The 10735-nt window shown below is 41.0% G+C and overlaps 1 pseudogene; it reads right to left on the bottom strand.

Annotated features, from left to right (window-relative positions):
• LOC121464640 overlaps positions 1 to 10735 on the bottom strand; it is a 267159-nt pseudogene that overhangs the window by 57697 nt on the left and 198727 nt on the right.

The following is a 10735-nucleotide window of genomic DNA, read 5'->3' as shown; positions in this document are numbered from 1 at the left end:
GCCAAGGCAGTTTCTTTATTAAATGAAAGTAACTCCTCCATCTAGCAGTCTCTCCATCCTCCCCTTCCCCATTATTATTTTTATGTGTATGAGTGCTTTGCATGTATGTATGTGCACTGCGTGCATGTCTGATGCCCATGGAAGCCAGAAGAATACACCAGATAGTGTTACAGACTGTATGGGTGCTGGGAACTGAACCCAGGTCCTCTACAAGAGCAGCAAGTGCTCTTAACCACTGAGCAACCTCTCCAGCTCTTACTGAATTTCTAATCAGCAAACCCCATTCCTATCTTTTTAAGTGTGTCCACAAGTTCATGTGAAGCAAGTGTAAACTTTATCTGAGATGCCCACAGTAAACAATGCTGAACTCTGTGTACAAAGTCAGCTTTTTCCATTTCAGATCTCAAACAGATTAGGCAATGCTGGTGGCTCCTTGCCACCCAAGACCAATGGCAGGCTTCTGATATGGGAGAATGGCTAACTGGACCTCTGTGTGACACGTGTATTTCAAAACTAGGCAGGGACCAGGGTTTTATATAATAAACACAACAGTGTGTATGTTTCTCTGAATGAATAATAATAACAATAAAAATAGTAATGTGTGTACACGTACACCAGAGGACAACCTTGGCTGTTGTTTCTCAGGTGGCCATCTTTTTTTTTTTTTAAAATAAAAAATACATTTACTTATTTTGTTTGGTGTGTGTGTGTGTGTGTAGACATCTTAAAGAAGTTGGTTCTCTCCTTCCACCATGTGGGTCTTGAGGCTCGAACTCAGGTCATTCAGGCTTAGTTGGAGGTAGACACCTTTACTGCTGAGCCATATTGATGTCCCCATCTTGTTGAACAAAAATTTGTTTTTAAATTTATTTTTGTGGGTGTATATATGTTTTTCCTGCCTTTATGTATGTCCTTGTGAGTGCCTGGCTCCTCTGGAGGTCAGAAGATGTTGACTTCCCTGGAACTGGGGTCATAAATAATTTCAAGCTACCATATAGGTTTGAAATTGCATGTGGGTCTTCTGCTAGAACAGTATTTTTTTTTTTTACCACTAAGCAATCCAGCCCTCCATCTTGGGATTGTAAGACAGGGCCTTTCATTTGTCAGGAACTCACGAAATAGGCTCAGCTGGCTTGTCAGCAAGCCCCAAAAGTCTTCCTGTTTCCACCGTACCACAGCACTGTGATCACAGATGTGTGTGTAGTTATGCTCAGCTTCCTACCTGCATGCTGGAGATTTGAACCCAGTCTTGATGCTTGCACAGCCAGTGTTCTTAGTTGCCGAGCCATCTATACAGCTCCTAGATTCAGTTTTTAAATTCAGGATGAGGAGCTGGAGAGATGGTTTGGCAGCTAAGAGTTCTTGATGCTTTTTCTGGAGGACGCAAGTTCAGTTTCCAGCACCCACTGTAACTCCAGCTCTAGGGGATTTGATGCATCCATGGGTACTCACACATACCCACACACAATTAAAAATAAATCTTTTAAAGAAAACTGTCGGCTGAGTGATTTCTTACCCTTAATGACCTGTTTTCACAATAATCAACTATTTGTTGCTTCCTGTAAAGGCAATCAGGTTTTGTTTAGTACTCGGCATGCAATCCATACCTTGCTTATATTTGGTGCTGCTACAATTGTAGTGCTAGGCAGTCATTTATTAAAATTGGTGCATTTGTTGATTTAAACATTTGATATTGAACAGTCCACATAGTTACAGAATCTGATGTTCAATATATTTCATCTTCAATCAGTTCAAGCCTCTTTAATTTGACTTTATTTAAAAAAAATGTATGTGTGCATGTGTGTAGACCTGAAGTTGATACTGTCTTTCTTAGTTAATTTCCACTTTTATTTCACTAAGACAAGGTTATTTGCTGAACTCAAGAGTTTACAGATTTGGCTAGCCTTAGCTACACGGCTTTCCCAGAGGTCCTCCATCTCTGCCTCCTGACCAACCAGAACTGGGCATTTTTCATTCATGTTCCCTAGATAAATTTATTTTTTTAGACAAGGTTTCTTTGTGTAACTCTGACCATCCTAGAATTTGCTCTGTTCCAGGCTAGCCCCAAACTCAAGAGATCTTCCTGCCTCTGTAAATGGAGACTGCCTGTTTTTTTCCCAGCCACTTAGACCCAAATAAATAATAACAGAAAACTATATTAATTACAACACTGTTTGGCCAATGGTTTAGACATATTCCTAGTTACCTCTTACCTCTTAAATTAACCATTTCTATTAGTCTCTGTATTGCCGCGTGGCTGTGGTGTAACCTCATTTTCTACATGTTCCTTTGACAGCTATATGGCATCTGCCTGTCTCTGCCTTCTGTTTCCCTTCAGTTTCTATTCTCCCGCTGACCTATATTCTGTCCAGCCATAGGCCAGAACAACTCCTTTTGTTTAAATATATATATATATATATATATATATATATATATATATATATATGGCTTGAAAAGAATTGAAGGTATTGAAACACCAGATGGTCAGTCAGTCTAAAACATTTGAAAACAAGCTTGCAATGTGTGCTATCAGACAGCAATGGGAATAAGGAAAACAAAATAGGGAGGTTTCCATAAAACAGCCTGTTAGTTATCTGAGTTAGGTTTTGTGAAATACAGCATAGCATATACAAACAACTAAAAATGTGGTATCTGTAGTGAAGATTTTTTTTCTTTTCTTTTTTCCAAGACAGGGTTTCTCTGTGTTACAGCCCTAGCTGTCCTGGAACTAGTTCTTGTAGACCAGGCTGTTCTTGAACTCACAGAGATCCTCCTGCCTCTGCCTCCTGAGTGCTGGGATTAAAGGTGTGTGCCAGCACCACCTGGCTGTAATGAACATTTTTAAAAAATAAAATATAGGACTGGGGGTGTGGCTCGGCTCAGTGCTAGCCAGTGTACACAAAGCTTTGGTTAGAGCCCTATCATTGTAAACCAGACATGGTGGCTCACAATGGTAATCCCAGCACTCAGAGGTAGCAAAGTAAAAGGTTATCCTTGCTAAGAGCAATTCTGAGGTCAGTCTGGGGTACATGAGACCCTATCTCCGAAAATTAAAAATGAAAAACCAAAAATGCCAGGTATAGTGGCACATGCTTTTAATCCCAGCTCTTGGGAGACTGAAGCTTGTCAGGCTTCTAAGGTTAGGGACTATCCTGGTTTACATATTGAGTTCTAGGTCATCCACAGCTACATGGTGAAATCTTGTCTCAGAAACAACCCCCAACAGCCACACAAAACTTGACTACCTATAATATGCAAATATTTGTCCCATTCATACAGTGATAGAAATGCAAATACTATTCTTTCATGAAATCCTAAAGCATCTAAAATTATCCCAATGATACAAAAAGAAAGTAGATAAAGTATTAAGAAATTTTATTACCTGAAATTGCAAAATTAACTGTGGGTATAAAGTGTTTGAATTCCCTTCGCTCCCGTTCCATCCTTTTGGCTGGCTTCTAGTGATGTGGTTTCTGCCCTTTTTATTTTCCTTTCATATGAAAAGCATCACAATTCTGCACTCAAGGAAAAGCCCCATCTCCCTTACCAGTCCCCCACCTCTTGGCATCAAGAATAAACAAGACAGTTTGATCAGTCTCTTTGCAATGGATCTTTTATTCACCAGAGTTCTCCCTTAGAATTTAATTTCTTTGTAAGTCTGGCCTGTGAGATTTTATTGCTTTGTCATGGCTTCCTCTTCCTAGTCAGTAGAGCTCGCTCCAGGTCCAGCGTCACAGCATCCTCTTCCTTATCAGGAGAGCTTGCCCCAGGTCCGTTTGCTTTTGTAGCTCTCACATTCTGGTCATTGTCTTGCTCAGTGTAGTGCATTTGTGGCTCTTGCTCTTGCTCATATGTGGTTTTTGCTCATCAAAAACTGTTTTAAAAGGTGCGTGAATAGCTTGACATCAAGACTTTGCTACTGATAATGCCTTTAAAATTGCACCTGCTGAATCAGGATGGTTAGTGTAGATTTCGCATCCCAGCCTGTATTGAATGCGATCCACATCAGAGGCAGCTTTCAGTAATACCAGTTCCAGGTTGTCAGCCTACCTCTGCACTGAATAGTTGACAGTCCTCAGTTTCATTTTTATTTTTAGTGTGTGTCTGTGTGTGTGTGTGTGTGTGTGTGTGTGTGTGTGTGTATAAAATGCTCATGCATGCAGTACCCATGGATACCAGAAGGTGGCATCAGATTCCCCCTTGGAACTGGAGTAACAGGTGGCTGTGAGCTGGTGCTATGCATACAATTCAGGTCTGTCTTTAGCCCCTGAGCTCTATCTCCCACCTTTCTTTTCTTTTTTCTTTCTTTTTTTTTTTTTGAACATATTGGTAACTTTATGTATCTCCTGTAATTGTTTATTAATTTTCTGTATCGTTTCTGGTCAGTTTTAATCTGGACTTCACTCTCCCTTCTTGGTTTGATTGGCATTTTATGACTAAGCCAAGCACTGTGAATCTTTGTAGACATGGAATATGCCAGATCTCTGTTTTTAAGGTGTGATATATTGGGGAGAACAGTACTTAGCCTGGGATGATTATCTACACCTTTGGAAGTTACAGTCTCTAGAGCACTTTATGGGACTGGAGAGGTGGCTCAGTGATGAAAAGCATATGCTGTCCTTGTAGAGGACCTGGGTTTGGTTCCCAGCATCCACATCAGATGGCTTACAAAACACCTGTTATTCCAGCTCCATGGAAGTCCTAAGCCTCAGATCCATGGAAATCAAAAGCCTGGGGCCCCTGTGATCACAACTACCTGCACATGTCCACACATGGACACGAAACACACATAAGAGTAATGAGAGTAATCTTACAAAGCAGAGAATGCCACTCAATGAACTGAGAATTTCAAGGTTCTCCAGGTTGACTGACGGTGACAGCTAATGAGCAGCAGTGGTGATGAGAGCAGATGATGTCTTCTTTGATTCCCAAAGGTTCTGATCCTGACCACAGCATGTTTCCTCCCTCATGTACTGATCATTTAGCTGAACAATCTGAACACTGCAGATTTCCAGGGTTTGTACAGGGGTACAGGGTTTGTTTCTCACTCCCCCTTCTCTTACTTATGTTTTGTTCTGTTTATGGGCAACAGGTGAAGGTCAGAGGACAGTGTGTGGGTGTCAGCTTTCTTCCTCCACCATGTGACTTCTGAGGATAATACTTGGGCCATCAGGTGTCATGCTTGGCTGCAAGTGCCTCTGCCTGCTGACCCATTTCTGTAAGCCCAAGAGTCACCATTTATTAACCTATTATTAGTCATAGATTCTAAGCATGTGAGTTAAGAGAAAAATGTGCTCGGGAAAAAATTGAGAATTTTCAAGCCTTGGTATGGGCTTCTCAAAGGAGAGTGAATGAAAGCTTTGCTGGTTATAGTAGTCTGGGCTTGCATCCGTGGTCTCTTAATATCTGCAGGCCATCTATCCAGGACCTTCTGGATTTCAAGGTTTCCATTGAGAAGTTGGCTGTAATTCTGATAGGTTTACCTTTGTATGTTACTTGACCTTTTACTTTGCAGCAGAGCCACTTTATTACCAATGAGAATAAATCATAATCATAGCATATGGAGGGAAATTCCACATCAGCCTCTATCTCCTAAGTACTGGGATTAAAGGCAACTGTCACCACACCTGACTCCCCAGATAACTTAATGTATACAAATCTATTATTTTCAGAAACTTTCATAGAATGTCTTTTTTTGTTAAATACATTTTTGGGGAACTCAAATAACTTCTTGAGAACAGCTAGAATTCTGTCTAGTCTTGCACTCTGGGGAGAACACACTTCATGTCCTGAACATTCCTCCATAATCCTATCACATGAACCTTCTAAGTTTTATGTGGTCAGTTAAGGTCTTTGTTTAATATTTAATAAGATTATGATAGCAAGTCAGTTCTTGGTAAACATCAGGTATGCCATCCTTGGCATGAAATTCACTGCCTTTGTAGTTGCTGTTCGGCAGCTGTGTTATCAGAAAATAGAACCCATTCAAGAAGTGTCAGCGTTTTTGATAGGTATGAGGACTGTTCCTAACAGTATTTTATTCCTAAACTCTGACAAATTGCTATTACTTGCCTAAAGAGTTTAAAGAGTTGTCTGAGTGTAGTCTGAACATTCTAAAGTTTATAGGGTCAGTTGTGGTCTTAGGTTAAATATTTAACAGGCCAGATTGTGAGGAAACAACTCATGAGTGTCATCGTTGTTTTTTTTTTTTTTTTTTTTTTTGTGAAACAGTCACTAGCCCTGCCTTCAGTTTATCTCCCGTGTCAACAATCTCAGAAGCTTTTGGGTCACAGAATGCTAGGAAACCACAGACCAAGCATATGTACTTCTGAGTGCCAAGTCAGATAACCAAGAGTGCTAATGTCTTTCCACAGTCAAGTGAGGTAGAGATGGGGCCTGGGGAGATGGATCAGCCTTTTAGAGCACTTGCTTCTCTTCCAGAGGACACAAGTTTGATTCACAGCATCTGCTCCCCATGCTCACAACTGCCTGTAATTCCAGCTCTAGGGTAATCTGAAACCCTCTCTTCTGGCCTGTGTGGAAAACAGCACAAACACACACACACACACACACACACACACACACACACTCACTCACTCACACACACACATAAATAAAAATAAAAAAGTCTTAAAAGTAAAGAATGTGTGATGGATCTGGAATGGGGCCATGAGGTCTGAACTGTTATTATAACTTCTTCCAAACAACCCTGTTACTCTGTGTGGATTTTGAGACTTTTCACTAACTATATGCATAGTTACACTTTAAAGATCAGCTTTGGATGAAACTAATAGTGGCCTGGGCTTTAACCAAGAAGGTGCTCAGGGAAAAATATGAGAATTTTTAACTCTGGGTATGGGCTTCTCAAAGGAGAGTCACAATTAAGCGTTTCAGTGATTGTCCCATCTACCGTCTTAGGGACTTTAAAACTACACCACAAAAGGCTGTTTAAAAAGTTTCCTCTCACCTGGCATGGTGGTACACAGTCTTTGTTTCAGCATATGAAAGGCAGGGACAGGCAGATCACTGTGAGCTTGAGTTTAGCCTGGTCTACAGAGCAAAATCCAGGACACTTAGGGCTGTTAAATAAAGAAACCCTGTCTCGAAAAATCAAAACCAAAGCAAAGCAAAGCAAATGTTTCCTCTTCTTCTCTCATTAAATATATGAATGACGTTTTATTTATTGTGTGTGTGTGTGTGTGCATGCTTGGGAGTGTGCCACAGGCCACCTATGGGTCAGAGGACAACATTCAGGAGTCACTTGTCTCTTTTTAACATGTGGGTCCCAGTCCTGTACTCAGGTCTTCAAACTACACACTGTGCCTCCTCTCCAGCCCTTTCCTTGTTTATTCTTTTTAATATGAGGTCATAAGATGGCCCGAGAGGTGTCTTGGGTAGGATTAAAATCCAGTAAGGTAGGATAAGGAGCTGGAGAAATGTGCAACGGGTCTAGGGCAGTGATTCTCAGCCTTGCTAAAGCTGCGACCCTTTAATATAGTTGCTCATGCTGTACTGACCCCCAACCATAAAATAATTTTCATTGCAGCATCATAATGCAATTTTGCTACTGTTATGAATCATAATGTAAATAAGTTCTTTGATTGTACAGGACTGTTTTGGCTATCCCAGGTTTGTTGTTTTCCATATAAAGTTGATTCATATTTTTTCAAGGTCTGTGAAGAATTGTGTTGGGGTTTTGATAGGGATTGCATTGTCAATAGATTGCTTGTGGTAGGATTACCATTTTTTTTACTATGTTGATTCTACCTATCCAAGAACATGGGGGATCTTTCCATTTCCTGATACCTTCTTCAATTTCTTTCTTCAAACACTTAAAGTTCTTGTCAAAGAGTCTTTCAATTCTTTGGTTAGTGTTACCTCAAGATGTTTTATGTTATTTGTGGCTATTGTGAAAGGTGATGTTTCTCTGATTTTCCTCTCAGCTTCTTTATCATTTGTGTATAAGAGGGCTATTGATTTTTTTTTTGAGTTGATCTTGTATCCTGCCACATCACTGCAGGTATTTATCAGTTTGCGGGGGTTACTTATGTACACTATCATATCATCTGCAAAAAACAAAAGTTTGACTTTTTCTTGTCCAATTTGAATCCCCTGGATTTCCTTTTGCTGTCTGATTGCTATTGCTAAAACTTCAAGAACTTTGTGGAAGAGATATGGAGAGAGTGGATAGCCTTGTCTTGTTGGTTGACCTGTTCATTGGTGAGAGAGGAGTGTTTAACTCTCCTACTATAAGAGTGTTGAGTTTGATGTATGCTTTGAGTTCTAGTAATGTTTCTTTTACATATGTGGGAGCTTTTATATTAGGGGCGTAAATATTCAGGATTGAGACTTCCTCCTGATGAATTCTTCCTGTTATGAGTATAAAGTGTCCTTCTCCATCTCTTCTGATTGATTTTAGTTTGAAATCAATTTTGTTAGATATTAGTATAGCCACACCGGCTTGTTTCTTTTTTTTTTATCTCAGAAGTTTAATGAATATAAATCAACTTTACATGAACATACTAAGAACTTAAGGTTAACTACTATCTTCATCATAGTTAGGAGTATTATATTTCTTTTCTTTTTTTCTTTCCAATTTTTTTATTGAGAAAAGGAGAAAAAAAACCAAGTTTCCACCTCCTCCCAGCCTCCCATTTCCCTCCCCCTCCTCCCACCCTTCTCCACCTCCTCCCACCCTTCTCCCCCTCCCCCCACTCCTCTCCCACTCCCTCTCCAGTCCAAAGAGCAGTCAGGGTTCCCTGCCCTGTGGTAAGTCCTAGGTCCTCCCCTCTCTGTCCATTTCTAGGAAGGTGAACATCCAAACTGGCTAGGCTCCCACAAAGCCAGCACATTATGTAGGTTCAAAACCCTGTGCCATTGTCCTTGGATTCTCATCAGCCCTCATTGTTCGCCATGCTCAGAGAGTCCAGTTTTATCCCATGCTTTTTCAGTCACAGTCCAGCTGGCCTTGGTGAGCTCCCAATAGATCAGCTCCACTGTCTCAGTGGGTGGGTGCACCCCTCGTGGTCCCGACTTCTTTGCTCATGTTCTCCCTCCTTCTGCTCCTCATTGGGACCTTGGGAGCTCAGACCAGTGCTCCAGTGTGGGTCTCTGTCTCTATCTCCATCCATCACCAGATGAAGGTTCTATGATGATATGCAAGATATTCGTCAGTATTACTATAGGATAGGGTCATTTCAGGTTCCCAATCCTCAGCTGCCCAAGGAACTAACTGGGGACCTTGGCTTGGGCACCTGGGAGCCACTCTAGGTTCAAGTCTCTTGCCAACTCTAAGGTGCCTCTCTTAACTAAGAATTGTGCTTCCGTGCTCCCCTATCCAACCTTCCTTTATCCCAATCCTCCTTTTTCCCCAATATCCCCCATTCTCCCCTTCTCCCTTTTCTCTCCCCATTTCCCCTTACCCCCATCCCACCCCACCCCCAAGATCTCAATTTTCTCCCCGGCCATTTTGTCTACTTCCCATAGCCAAGAAGACAACTATATGTTTTTCCTTTGGTTCACCTTCTTACTTAGCTTCTTTGGGATCACCAATTGTAGACTCCGTGACCCTTGTTTATGGCTAGAAACCAATTATGAGTGAGTACATCCCATATTCATCTTTTTGGGTCTGGGTTACCTCACTCAGGATAGTGTTTTCTATTTCCATCCATTTGCATGCAAAATTCGAGAAGTCATTGTTTTTTACCGCAGCATAGTACTCTAATGTGTAGATATTCCACACTTTCTTCATCCATTCTTCCATTGAAGAGCATCTAGGTTGTTTCCAGGTTCTGGCTATTACAAATAATACTGCTATGAACATAGTTGAACAAATGCTCTTGTCATATGATCAGGCATCTCTTGGGTATATTCCCAGGAGTGGTATTGCTGGGTCCAGGGGTAGGTTGATCCTGAATTTCCTGAGAAACCGAAACACCGATTTCCAAAGTGGTTGCACAAGATTGCATTCCCACCAGCAATGGATGAGGGTACCCCTTCCTCCACAGCCTCTCCAGCAAAGGCTATCATTGGAGTTTTTTGTTTTAGCCATTCTGACAGGTGTAAGATGATATCTCAAAGTTGTTTTGATTTGCATTTCCCTGATCGCTAAGGAGGTTGAGCATGACCTTAAGTGTCTTTTGGCCATTTGAACTTCCTCTGCTGAGAATTCTCTGTTCAGTTCAGTGCCCCATTTTTTAATTGGGTTAATTAGCATTTTAAAGTCTAGTTTCCTGAGTTCTCTATATATTTTGGAGATCAGACCTTTATCTGTTGCGGGGTTGGTGAAGATCTTCTCCCAGTCAGTAGGTTGCCTTTTTGTCTTGGTGACAGTGTCCTTTACTTTACAGAAGCTTCTCAGTTTTAGTAGGTCCCATTTATTCAATGTTGCCCTTAATGTCTGTGCTGTTGGGGTTACACATAGGAAGTGATCTCCTGTGCCCATCTGCTGTAGGGTACTTCCCACTTTCTCTTCTATCAGGTTCAATGTGTTCTGACTGATAGTAATCCATTTGGACTTGAGTTTTGTGCATGGTGATAGATATGGGTCTATTTTCATTCTTCTACAGGTTGACATCCAGTTATGCCAGCAACATTTGTTGAAGATGCTTTCTTTCTTCCATTGTATACTTTTGGCTCCTTTTTCAAAAATGAGGTGTTCATACGTTTGTGGATTAAAATTCGAGTCTTCGATACGATTCCATTGGTCAACTTCTCTGTTTTTATGCCAGTACCA

Source organism: Microtus oregoni, unplaced genomic scaffold (assembly GCF_018167655.1).
Source record: "Microtus oregoni isolate MIOR12 unplaced genomic scaffold, Mior012 000029F_ref0000214, whole genome shotgun sequence".
Classification (NCBI taxonomy): Eukaryota; Metazoa; Chordata; class Mammalia; order Rodentia; family Cricetidae; genus Microtus; species Microtus oregoni.
This window is presented reverse-complemented; position numbering and strand designations above follow the sequence as displayed.